The sequence below is a fragment of the Calidris pugnax genome, unplaced genomic scaffold (assembly GCF_001431845.1).
Source record: "Calidris pugnax isolate Ruff unplaced genomic scaffold, ASM143184v1 scaffold8, whole genome shotgun sequence".
NCBI classification, from domain to species: Eukaryota; Metazoa; Chordata; class Aves; order Charadriiformes; family Scolopacidae; genus Calidris; species Calidris pugnax.
The window spans coordinates 22,294,130-22,305,209 of NW_015090830.1; positions in this window are offsets into that span (position 1 = coordinate 22,294,130).

Genomic DNA, 11,080 nt, shown 5'->3' on the forward strand with positions numbered 1-11,080 from the left:
ATAAATACAGTGAAGTCTATACAGTCATAAATACAGTGAAGTCTATAGATTTGTGTCACCAAGTTAATAAAAATCAAAGACATTATATTCAAATCGAAATACATTTTCCTGGATAGTTGCATAGCCAAGTTTACATAGTGTGAATTTGTGGCTCGTTCTGCCATTGTGAGTACTTGTGAACTTTTGGGGCAGGGGAGAGGGCTGGTGTGTTGACAGTAATACATACAAAGAACTGGATGATTCAAGCATTTTTACAAACCTAACTTTGGACCATTGGCTGCCCTCTCTCCTGATGCACAATCAGAACCATTCTGCACCACGTTCCCAATCTTTTTAAAGGCAGATATGTGAGCCATCCACTGAACTCCAGTGGGATGCCTCTGAAAATCAGGTAATGATCTACCACATATGACTTTGAAAACCTCTCTTAAGCAGTAAGAAAAGCATGGGTTCCAGCTGAGATACAGAAAAGCATACCCTGGGAAAGATCCAGCAAATAGCATCAAACAGAAAACTTCAAAATCTCTTGAAGTACCTTGAAGTACTGAATTTCTACAGTAATTGTACCAAATGGATACTGTACACAAAATAGATGTTCATGGGGTGCAGCTTAACACTTGAAGGAGCAAGAGATTAACACCAACTCTTTCACCCATTATAGTCAATCTGAAAGGGAGGGGGGGAGGGAAACAACCACCTGAACAAATAACCTAATTCCCAAGTATAGATCTGTATCAGTCAAACCAAAGATTGTTTTGTTATTAATCAGAATAAGAGAATCAAAAATGAAGTAATTTCTTTCTTTTAAATATCAAATGCATTGAAGCAGCAGTAATTTATTTTTATGTCATTATTTCTTTTGATACTATGCAAAATACCATTTCTAAATGCTGGCTTTCTAAAAACATAACCATTAGGATAGTTGTTACATATTTAATTTCATGCTCCACTCAGCATAAAGCAGTTGAGAGACTGCCAGCCAGAGCAAATTAAGTAACCGGTTAGATAATTTCCTGCTTAATTGAAAGCAGGTAGTTTTTAAAAGTAATAATTGATTTTGTTTCTAATGAGTGTGTAGCTATTTCTTCCTTTTTCTATTCATGTTATTAAACAAGATTGCACTAAACCTTTGTACACTGTTAATGACAGGCACAGGAGGGAAAAACTGGAGAATACTGTTTATTTAATATTTTAGATGCCAGTTACTGTAAAAAAAAAAAAACACAGTACAATGACATCTCAGTATTGGTCCTCCACTTCAAGCTCATTGCCTCAAGACCTAATCCAGGTCAAAAGTTCTTACCTTCATGCTCTTCAGGGGCAAGAAATGAGCCAGCAATCTCACCTTAGTTCAAAGGGAAGAAGCATCAATCATCCTAGCAGACAGTAACTGACCTCAGGGAAAAAAAAACCAACAAAAAAAACACCCCCCACACCAAAAAGGTGTTCTGGAACTACTCCTTTTCTTTTACTTTGAGAAATGGTCACTCCAAAAGAAAGCTGTGATGCCTAAATACAGCAGATAAAGAAATCTTTGACTGACACTGTTATATGATTTGGTTAAAAAGTACTTAATTCTCCACAACTGTTGAAAAAGCACCTGTCACAAGCAGTTAATTCACTTGAAAATTATATTTAAAAACAAAAGAATAATTGTTCTATTAAAATGTTTGAACAAAATATTTCATTTTCTGATCTAAAGAAAAAATTTAGATGACTGTCCATCTTTTTTTCTTCCACTTCTTTGAAAATTAACAAAAGGGAAAGTACGTTCTACATGCGCAGAAAGTATTCCTGCAAGCTTTGTATTACAATCCAATGTTTTGACAAGTTAATATAAGAAATAGTCAAATTTCAGTATGACTCATTTTAGACTCCATCCTCATAACTGTTGAACACCTGACTGCTTCCCTTCCACAGGTGCAGATATATAAGTAACAATTCCCTGCAGTGAGTGATACTGATTTTAGACTCTTAAGTTGTTTTGTAACAGATCTGTATAAATACCAGAAGCTATAGCATCATCTAGACATACACACACACAGTAGATTTATAACCACCACAAAATGCTGAGATGATTCTCCCAATGAAAAATCATTGGTGATTTTGTGCTGGTGGGTATTTCCCATATTGCTATTACCAATTATTTCACTGAGACAAGCAAGAGGTAGAGCAAGCAAGAGTTCTGCAGCCTGTCAGGAGCTTGATCCATGCATTACTGAAAGTATTATGTGCGTTTCTAAGTATTTAAATCTGGTACTTATTACACAAATCCTTCTTCTGAATTTACAGTCTTATATGCAAAGATTTAAAAAACACTCTATCCTCACGGAACATAATAAAGAGGGATGCAAGGGTATCATAAGATTTGGGGTTATCTTCTTTAGTTTGTGCTAAGAAACTACAGTCACTGGCATTTGCTAGTACGCCAACTGACAAGAGATTTTTTTGGTTTACCCACTCCGACAAATCTCTAAAGCAGTTAATAACCTTAACAGCAACGCTATGATTTTTTTTCTGAAAATCACAGTTGCTAACCATAATGAATTCTCCTTTAATTTAAAGGTCATCAATACAGTACTTAGAGTTTGCCTATTCATACACATGCAACACTAAATCATGCCTGTATTCTCAATAACACTCCCTCTTTTTCTCATGCGAGTACATATGTACAAATAGAGCTTAAACTTATTTACACATAGACATCAATGTATGCACCTCAATCTGTAATAGCATGGTCTAGAATGGTTGGGGAGGGAGGTCAATGAGTTCAAAACAGGTATTTGATTCAAAGAAGAAAAAAAATACAAATAAGCCATGCAGTTTATCCCAAGCAAGCACCTGAAGAACACCCTGTCATCATGTACTGCTTTTGTAACTGTCTTGGTTTGGGCTGGGTTGGCCAACGACAAGACAACAGATGCTCTCCCCCACCTCTCATTCCAAGGAGAGGAAGAAGAAAGAGATTTATGAGTTTAGAAAAAGCTAAACTAATGAAATATTTATAATTAAATAAAAAGGAAATAACAAAAAAGATACAATATATATAAATATATATATACAAAACCATACCAAGGTCCCAGGGAGATGTCACCAGCAGGCACTGCGAGAACTTCCAGACTGGTCTCAGTGGGAACTGGATTCCAGGACACACTAACAGGGATTGAAGGTAGACCAACCAACAGGGTCTCTCAGGCACCAGCCATCAAAGAAAGAGAGCCATTGAAGGGAAGCCAACCTAAACCCTTTGATCCCTCAGCTTTTATACTGAGCATGGCAGATGGGATGGACCCAGTTTGGGTCACCTGACCTGCCCACTCCTTCCCACAGGTGTAAACCCTCTATGGGGCAAACAACCTGGTCAAGCTGACCCTACTTGCCACAGCAACAAGTAAGAGCAAGGGCCTTTCTCAATGAACAGAAAGTTATCTCTGCTTAACCCCAAACCAGGACAGTAACATAATCATCACAGGGGCAAAACAGCGTTTTTCTACTTTGGATTAGAAGTGCTTCTTGTATCTCACCACTTCTGAAGCTAAATGCTGTTGTTCCTATCAGTTCAAGTTTTCAATTCTCAGAGCAAAATAAATTAAACCAAACATACAGAGAAATAGTGCAAATTCTGACATGAATTAGTTTGTCTCATGCAATGAAAGCACACATTTCGTATTTACTGTTATAGTTGTCTTATCCAAATGATCTCAACCAGAATTTTACCATCAGCTGAAGAATTCTGTCAAGCTCTTAGGAAATACAAAGTCATATCAGCAAAGAACAATGTCTTCTTTATCAAGTTAGATATCTGAAGAGGGAGCCTGGCTGACGGAAAGTCTTGAACAGATCAAGATTAATTACACCTTCTAGGAAAGAGAACAATCCCCTGTTCTTGCTCCAGTATTAAGAACTAACTAGGCTGGAGAAGTCTGCACAAAAGCTAGAGTAAAAGCTGAGGTGCCTCTTGGAACACACCATGCTTATTCTTACCTTTTTCTGAAAGTTTATAGTTCTGATCAGCTGACTCTCTGTATCATTTAGACTTATCTGACAATCAACCTGGGATCACAACTGCCACACCTGAAAGGAAGATACAGAACATCTGCCCGCTAATACTGCTGATTTTCTATAGAAACTGTGACCAAAACAAATAAACTTCTTTAAAACATTAAATAGAGTTTTAATAACTCTAGTAGCTATAAAAATAAAACTTAACTTTGTACTGTTAAAATCTTCACAAAAATTCATAGCAAGTTCCACACAAAGGCTCTGATCTTACAAGTTGACTTGTGCTCAAGGTCATATTTAAGGATAAATCCATTTAAAATTAAGCACAATGGGTAGACCTACTTTCTCAATGATTATTAATCTCAAGCCATCTTCCCTAACCACCCTTATGAATGTGTCCCCCACAGGAAAAGAGAAATGGGGGAGTGGGGGGATTGAAGGGGGAAGGAGTGTGGGAAGAAGAGTACATTAGAGAAGACGTGAAATCCATCACACCATTTACCATACAGTAAGGTAACCAGCTACGTAGTTTTCACTTTAGTATTTTAAATCTGCACTGGAAATGGTAGCTCCTAAGAAAAAATAGCACAACATAGGTTGGCCAAACAACAACAACAAAAAGTCTGTTTATACATTATTAGATCCTTGAGGGCTTAAAGGAAAGTATCTTTTATCCCCTGAAGGGAGAACAGAAATGTTTATAAAAAACCAATCAAACATACAAACAAACAAAAGCAGCCCCTACTGAATAAAATATAGCTGTACTGTGAAAAATTTATCTATTCTCCCTCCTCTCTCAAATAGCAACACTGCTATGGGTCTCAGCATTTAAAGGCAGGAGTTGGCAGGAGTAGCCATGACTTAAGACAGGATCACAGTTACTAGCTGGGCTCTGCTGCAGAGGCTACGCTTCCTTATGGTTGCACAGGATGTCCTTCAGGGTAACCAAGTTATCCTCTGCCCTGGTGTTATATGGAGTTCTTCCCCATCAGCTGGCTTCACCACCAACTCAATAGTTTGCTCTTAAGTGAAATGAAATTTTGGCAATCTATCATATGGATCAGTGCTCAGAGTCTGTGCCCGTGGGTACTGTTGGGCTGAGTCAGGCAGTTGTCTGGGGGGCAGCTTGCCTGGTTTTTGTCTACCCCTACTTTATGTACGACACTGATGGGTTTTATTGACTTGTGCTGCAGTGCAGCGTTCGAGGGTACCATATGCCATGACAGACCAGAAGAAGAGGAAATGGATCTTGCAGGACTAAGTTTCTAACTCAGAATGCCTTGAAGTGAATGGTGTTATCCTTCCTCCAGGACTGACAGTTTGGCCAGGTTACAGGGAGCAATCACCTCTCTCTTTAACCTTGGTGAGTACTTTAATATTGTCATCGATCCCTGTCTTGGCCACCAAAGGAGGAACTTCCAGACAACAGTGCCCCAGTTGTTGAAAGTCCTGAATAGGAATCCATCACCAGAGGGAACCTCCAGCTAGTAGTGATCCAACTGTGAACATCCGAGATGGGATTCTGTTGCTGGGAGAACCTCCAGCTGGTTGTGCTCCAGGGGTGAAGGTCTCAGACAGATATCCAACATGTCCATGGTACGGTAACTGGATAGGAAGAACGTCAGGAGTGGTGGAACATCCAAAGACTCAGCAGAAGAAAGCAGCTTGGCGCTTCCTCTGAAGAGCCCTATTAATATTGATAGCCATTTTCCATAATTTGCAAGCCACATGGACCATTTTTGGTCTTTGAGTATATATAAGCTAGATCTGCAGGGTTGTTCATGACCTGTGCAAACCCTGTAGGAAGGACAGTAGGTAGGACATAAAAAGGGAACTCTATAGCCATGATATGTCATTTCAATCCACTGACATTAACATACCAGCTTTAGTTAGCTGAACAGGCCATCTGACCTAAAAAGAACATGAAAATTACGCGTGTTCATTAAATAGACTGGAATTTCAAGGTCAGAACGCTTAATTTCCTGTTACTGTTCATTCCAGGAAAATGTATTTTAATAATGGGATTTTTCCACAAATTAATTCATTTTATATTACATCATTAGGAACCAAATTGGGGGGTGTGTATATTTTATGTGTACATACATGCACACAACATACAACAAACTTTTTTTCACACATTTAACACAATTCATAAAGTTAACATGAACCCTCTCATGACCAAGCCCAGGCATTGGGCAGCTCTAGGGATGCAATGACACGTAATAAAAATGTGTTATTTTTCATTTCTTATCCCAGTTTAAAGCCTGGAATATAACTCTCAGCCCTGGACCTCCTTTCATCTCCTTACTCGCAATCAGCAATAAAGAGAGATCTAAAATCCTGCCCATTTCATAGATTCTCTCCAACACTACCTTCTCTCTAAGACCACCTCACAAAACAGTGTTCACATAGGCTACAGGGAGCCAAACATGAGACTTCTGTGCTTGTTGCACTACATACCACCATCCCAAATTACTAACTGCATACCTGACGAGGCCATTTCTTTTGCATCCTGAAAAATCTGAGTAAACCATGGTAAGAGACCCTGATACTGACACTATTGTGTCTGCCATGAAAAAGGCAGATCCTGTGCTACCCTATAGGTGACGTGGGTCTCAGACAGACTGAAATAGTCAGTTTGTCAGTAGTCCTACCACTGGGAAGCACAGCCATGTCCTCAGCTCATGCACCTTGTAGAGAGAGCTGTGTTTCCTCTGTGAATCACTCCATGAGAGCTTCTTCCTCCATACTATAGCTCATAGCTTAGGCTGCCTGAAAATACAACCTTTAGCCTTCAACCTTCTTGAATGGCCCTAGAGGGCTCATGAAAATCTAATCCCACAAAACAGGATAAGAACTTTTGACTTACTGGCGCTCAGCATCCCTTGGCCTTTAAGCAAAAAATGAAGAGAAAAGCTGGTTCAGAATAAGACAGCATGTTTGAATACATTCCAGTTATCAGAAGCATGAGCCATGAAGCCCAGTAATGCAAACAAACTCCAAAGATGAAAAGAAATTTCTGAGTCTAGCTTAGCTGTCACCAATGTACCCAGGTAAGCATTTTGCACTACTGACAGAGAAAGTGCATCAAAGACAGTTTATGAATCAATAAACAGTTTCTAGCACATTAAAAGCTTTCAATATAATTATTTATTTTATTTTTACACTATGGGATTATTTCCTTCTTGGATAAAGCACGTTCTATAGAGGCAACTGAAGTCTATGCTTCCCATATTTCTTCAAGTCACTGTCACTTTATCACAATATACAGCTAGTCCTGTTTTGGAAAATGGGAATTGTTTGTTTGTATTTCAAATGGATGAGAAAAGCATAAAAAGCTTTGAAGATGTCTCATAGGCATGTTGGCCCACACTACTTCACCAAAAGAAGTCCTCCAAGTTCAAAACTGACTGCCAAGGCTGCATACATGACATTTGCTATTTCAGTTCCTACGGGAGGGTCCAGATAAGATCCTTATGGGTAAGGAATAACGCTAGACAATCTCTAGCCAAAGATTTCAGAGAATTTACTTTTTGGACGTACTGGCAATGGCCCTGATCCAGTAAAGAGCAAAAGAACATAATTTAAACACTTTGCTAGATCAGAACTGTAGCATGGAATGGAAGAGAACACAAATATCTGACTATTACAAAGACTGAAAGGGGGAACACGCAAGCACAGTTAGAGTTTAGTACTACAGTCAGTTTTTCCTACAGTAAATCCCATGGATCCGCTCCCTTACCCACAAGAAAAATTAACGGCAAAGTGTCAGGGTATGGACGTAGTCTTAAACACAATCCCTTTGTGCTACTGAGTCCCTCTCTGTAAACTTCCCTCAACACTTTTAGTGACATTTTCTGCCCAATCGCATTTTAGCTTAAGCATCTATACATACACCACCAGATAAAGTCAATCTGCAGATACACCACAGGTGATGAGCTGCAGATCAAGAATGCTGAAGCAACAGAGGCACTAGCAAGAGCTCCACGTAGAGCCAATTCAGCTCTCATTGAGTTCATTAGCTCCAGCTGCATCCCAGACCACTGCAGAGTCACAGCCATACCAGTACTTTGATGCAACATGGCATATGAACACGTCCCATAGAGCTTGGCCAGTTTATCCCTGCGCTGTGCTCCCAGGAGAGCTAGGCAGCAAAGCCCAGATGGATTTGAAAGGGTCTGGGATGGAGTTGGTGCTATTAACGCCAGACTGGACTCAGTCTGAGCCCTTGATTGGGCACAGCACAAACCCAGCCTGGACCCCTGAGCTCACCTATGTGCACTGAGGAGCACAGCAAGGGAACGGTGCTGCTGGATTCAGGCTGAATCGGTTCCTTCAGGTCAGCACCAACCACACTGAGACACAGCAGCGTGTTCAGAGAAGAGCAACAAAGCCGGTGAAGGATCTAGAGCACAAGTCCTATGAGGAGCAGCTGAGGGAACTGGGATTGTTCAGCCTGGAGAACAGGAGGCTGAGGGGAGACCTTGCTCTCTACAACTACCTGAAAGGAGGTTGTAGTGTGGTGGGGGTCGGTCTCGTCTCCCAAGTAACAGGCAATAGGACAAGAGGAAACGGCCTCAAGTTGCACCAGAGGAGCTTTATATGGGATATCAGGAATAATTTCTTCACTTAAAGAGTTATCAAGCATTGGAACAGGCTGCCCAGGGAAGTGGTTGAGTCGCCAACCCTGGAGGTATTTAAAATGATTGTGTAAAACGACTGTATGACTCCATGGAGCAGCAGTGTGGACATTGGCTGCGCTGGGTTCCTCAGCACTCGTGGTAACAGGAACTCAGTGTAGACACACCCAAACAAGGCACAGATCTGGTTCAGCAGGACTTAATACTCTGCTTTGGTTCTGTAGGGTAAGAAAGCAGCTGGACTGCATCCAGGCTCCTACTCAGGGCTGGATGTTCCAGACTCACAGTAGCTCCTAATGAACTAATCAGACATCCTTGCAACATACCCTTTAGCTCGCATCAGTGTTTCCACAGGGCTCCCCTCCCCAGCATCACTTACACTACTTTGCTGTGCCTCCTTTGTACAGGATCCAGCTCTCCTGAGTCTAGGTGCAGCTCCCTAAGAAAACACATTATAGAAAGGTAAGATGTGAAGACATAAAGAAGACTGAGCCCGAGGCATAAAAGCATCACAATACCGGTGCAAAAGAAACCCCCAAATTAGCAGAAGTTACTCCAGGTATATCAGAACGGATATGCTATAATTGCATTATACACAGACCATCTTTATATCAAGATGCCAGCGCACCAGCCTGGCTCTTTCACATCTAAAGCATTTGGTTACAATGAGTTATAATTTGTTATAACAATGTTAATAAATTAAAAGCACAAAGGGGCAATTACAATCCCATTAAAACATTCGGTAATTTTGGAAAATTAATGTTTCACTAAGTCTTCATTTTTACGGACAAATTGAGTCAGAACTGTGCTGTTCCTACACTGTGCTAACTAGTACCAGTGTTAAGCTATTTTGGAACCATATGGAAAGCTATCAATTTTTTTTTTTTTTTAAGTAGGATTCTCATCACTTTGTTTAATATCACTACAAATTACACAGGCTAATATTTACAGATGGTTTCATGTAGGAACTGTGAATCAACAAACTGCAAGGCAATAGGTAGTAACTATTCATTCTCAAAGGCAGCGTTGGGAGCTACCTGCCAGAGGGCTGTACAGAACACCAGGAAGCTCTCCCGCTTCTAATCCCTCATCTGACTCAGAGGCCCCTTTGGGACTTTGGGAAGTCACATGGGGCCAATCTGCAGCAATACCAAACTGAAGCATGAGAAGTTTCTGAATTACGTACTGAAAAAAAACCCCAAAACACCCCAAAAACAAACAAACAAAAAAAAAAATCACAGGATTGGCTTCAAAACTCACAAGATCTTATCATATTATGCTGTAGGTTCATTCTATTTGTCTCTCGGTGCTTCTACTTCAAGTTTCAGTCAACTCTGACTTCAAAAGTTTTCATTATGGACACTAAATACAGAACAAATATCTATTTGATCAATAAAAAGGTATATTCGCAAAGTTTGACATCAGCCCTAGGTCTTTCACAGAGACATCAAGCATTGTAAGTTTCTCCAATGAGTTTGGAAAGCCTGCAGCTTTTAAGCTTTCAAAACATTCAGTCTCAGATTTTCGTATACTTGACCACACTCCCGGGGAAAAAAACACTTCACCCTCAGGCAGCTAAAGAGAAAAGAGTTTTTTCAAGAGTACTGGGCACACAGTAGTCTGGTACCCTGTTTCCATGCAATCCTTCTCCCAGCGTTTCCAGAAGGGTATCACACAACTGCAGAGAAGAGCACCAGAATGATCAGAGTCAGATCGGATTCGATGTGGGAGGGATTAAAGGAACACCTTTTCTTCAGCACAAAAAAAAAAAAAAATACACCAAAAAAAGGAGAACATGGTAGAGATTGGTAAAATCAGTGTCAAAAAGGTGAACGTGGAAGTTGCTCACTCCTTAACTCCTTATAGCACATGAATTAGGAGGTGCCAATTGTAATTACCGGCTGGGAGATTTTTTGAGCAACTGAACCAAATTTTCTGTTCCAAGTGGAACTCATTGCCACAGACACCCAAAAAATAAAAAGAACCGAAATGTTTGTGCAGAAAGGCCCCCAGATGGCCATCAGACACTGATCACTGCCACCTGCGAGCCAGGGAGCCCTTTCAGGAGCCCACCCACAGGTGCTGGACCAGGGGCGAGAGAAAGCAAACCCTGGAACAGGCTGCCCAGGGAGGGTGCGGAGTCCCTTTCTCTGGAGATTTCCAAGACCCACCTGGGTGCAGTCGTGAGTGAGGTGCTCTGGGCAACCCTGCTTTAGCAGGGGGGTGGACTAGATGATCTCTACGGTCCCTTCCAACTCTAAAAACTCAGTGAAATTAAGTAGAAGAGGCTCACCACTCTCTCTACACTTTCCCTGGGCAGCCCCCCCCCCGTCCCACCTCCCAGCTCCGGACCCCTCGGCAGCAAAAGCCTCCCCCTTTACCTCGGCTGTTGGGGGGCAGGAAGAGGGTGCTGTGGCAGAGGGGGGGAAGATATGGGG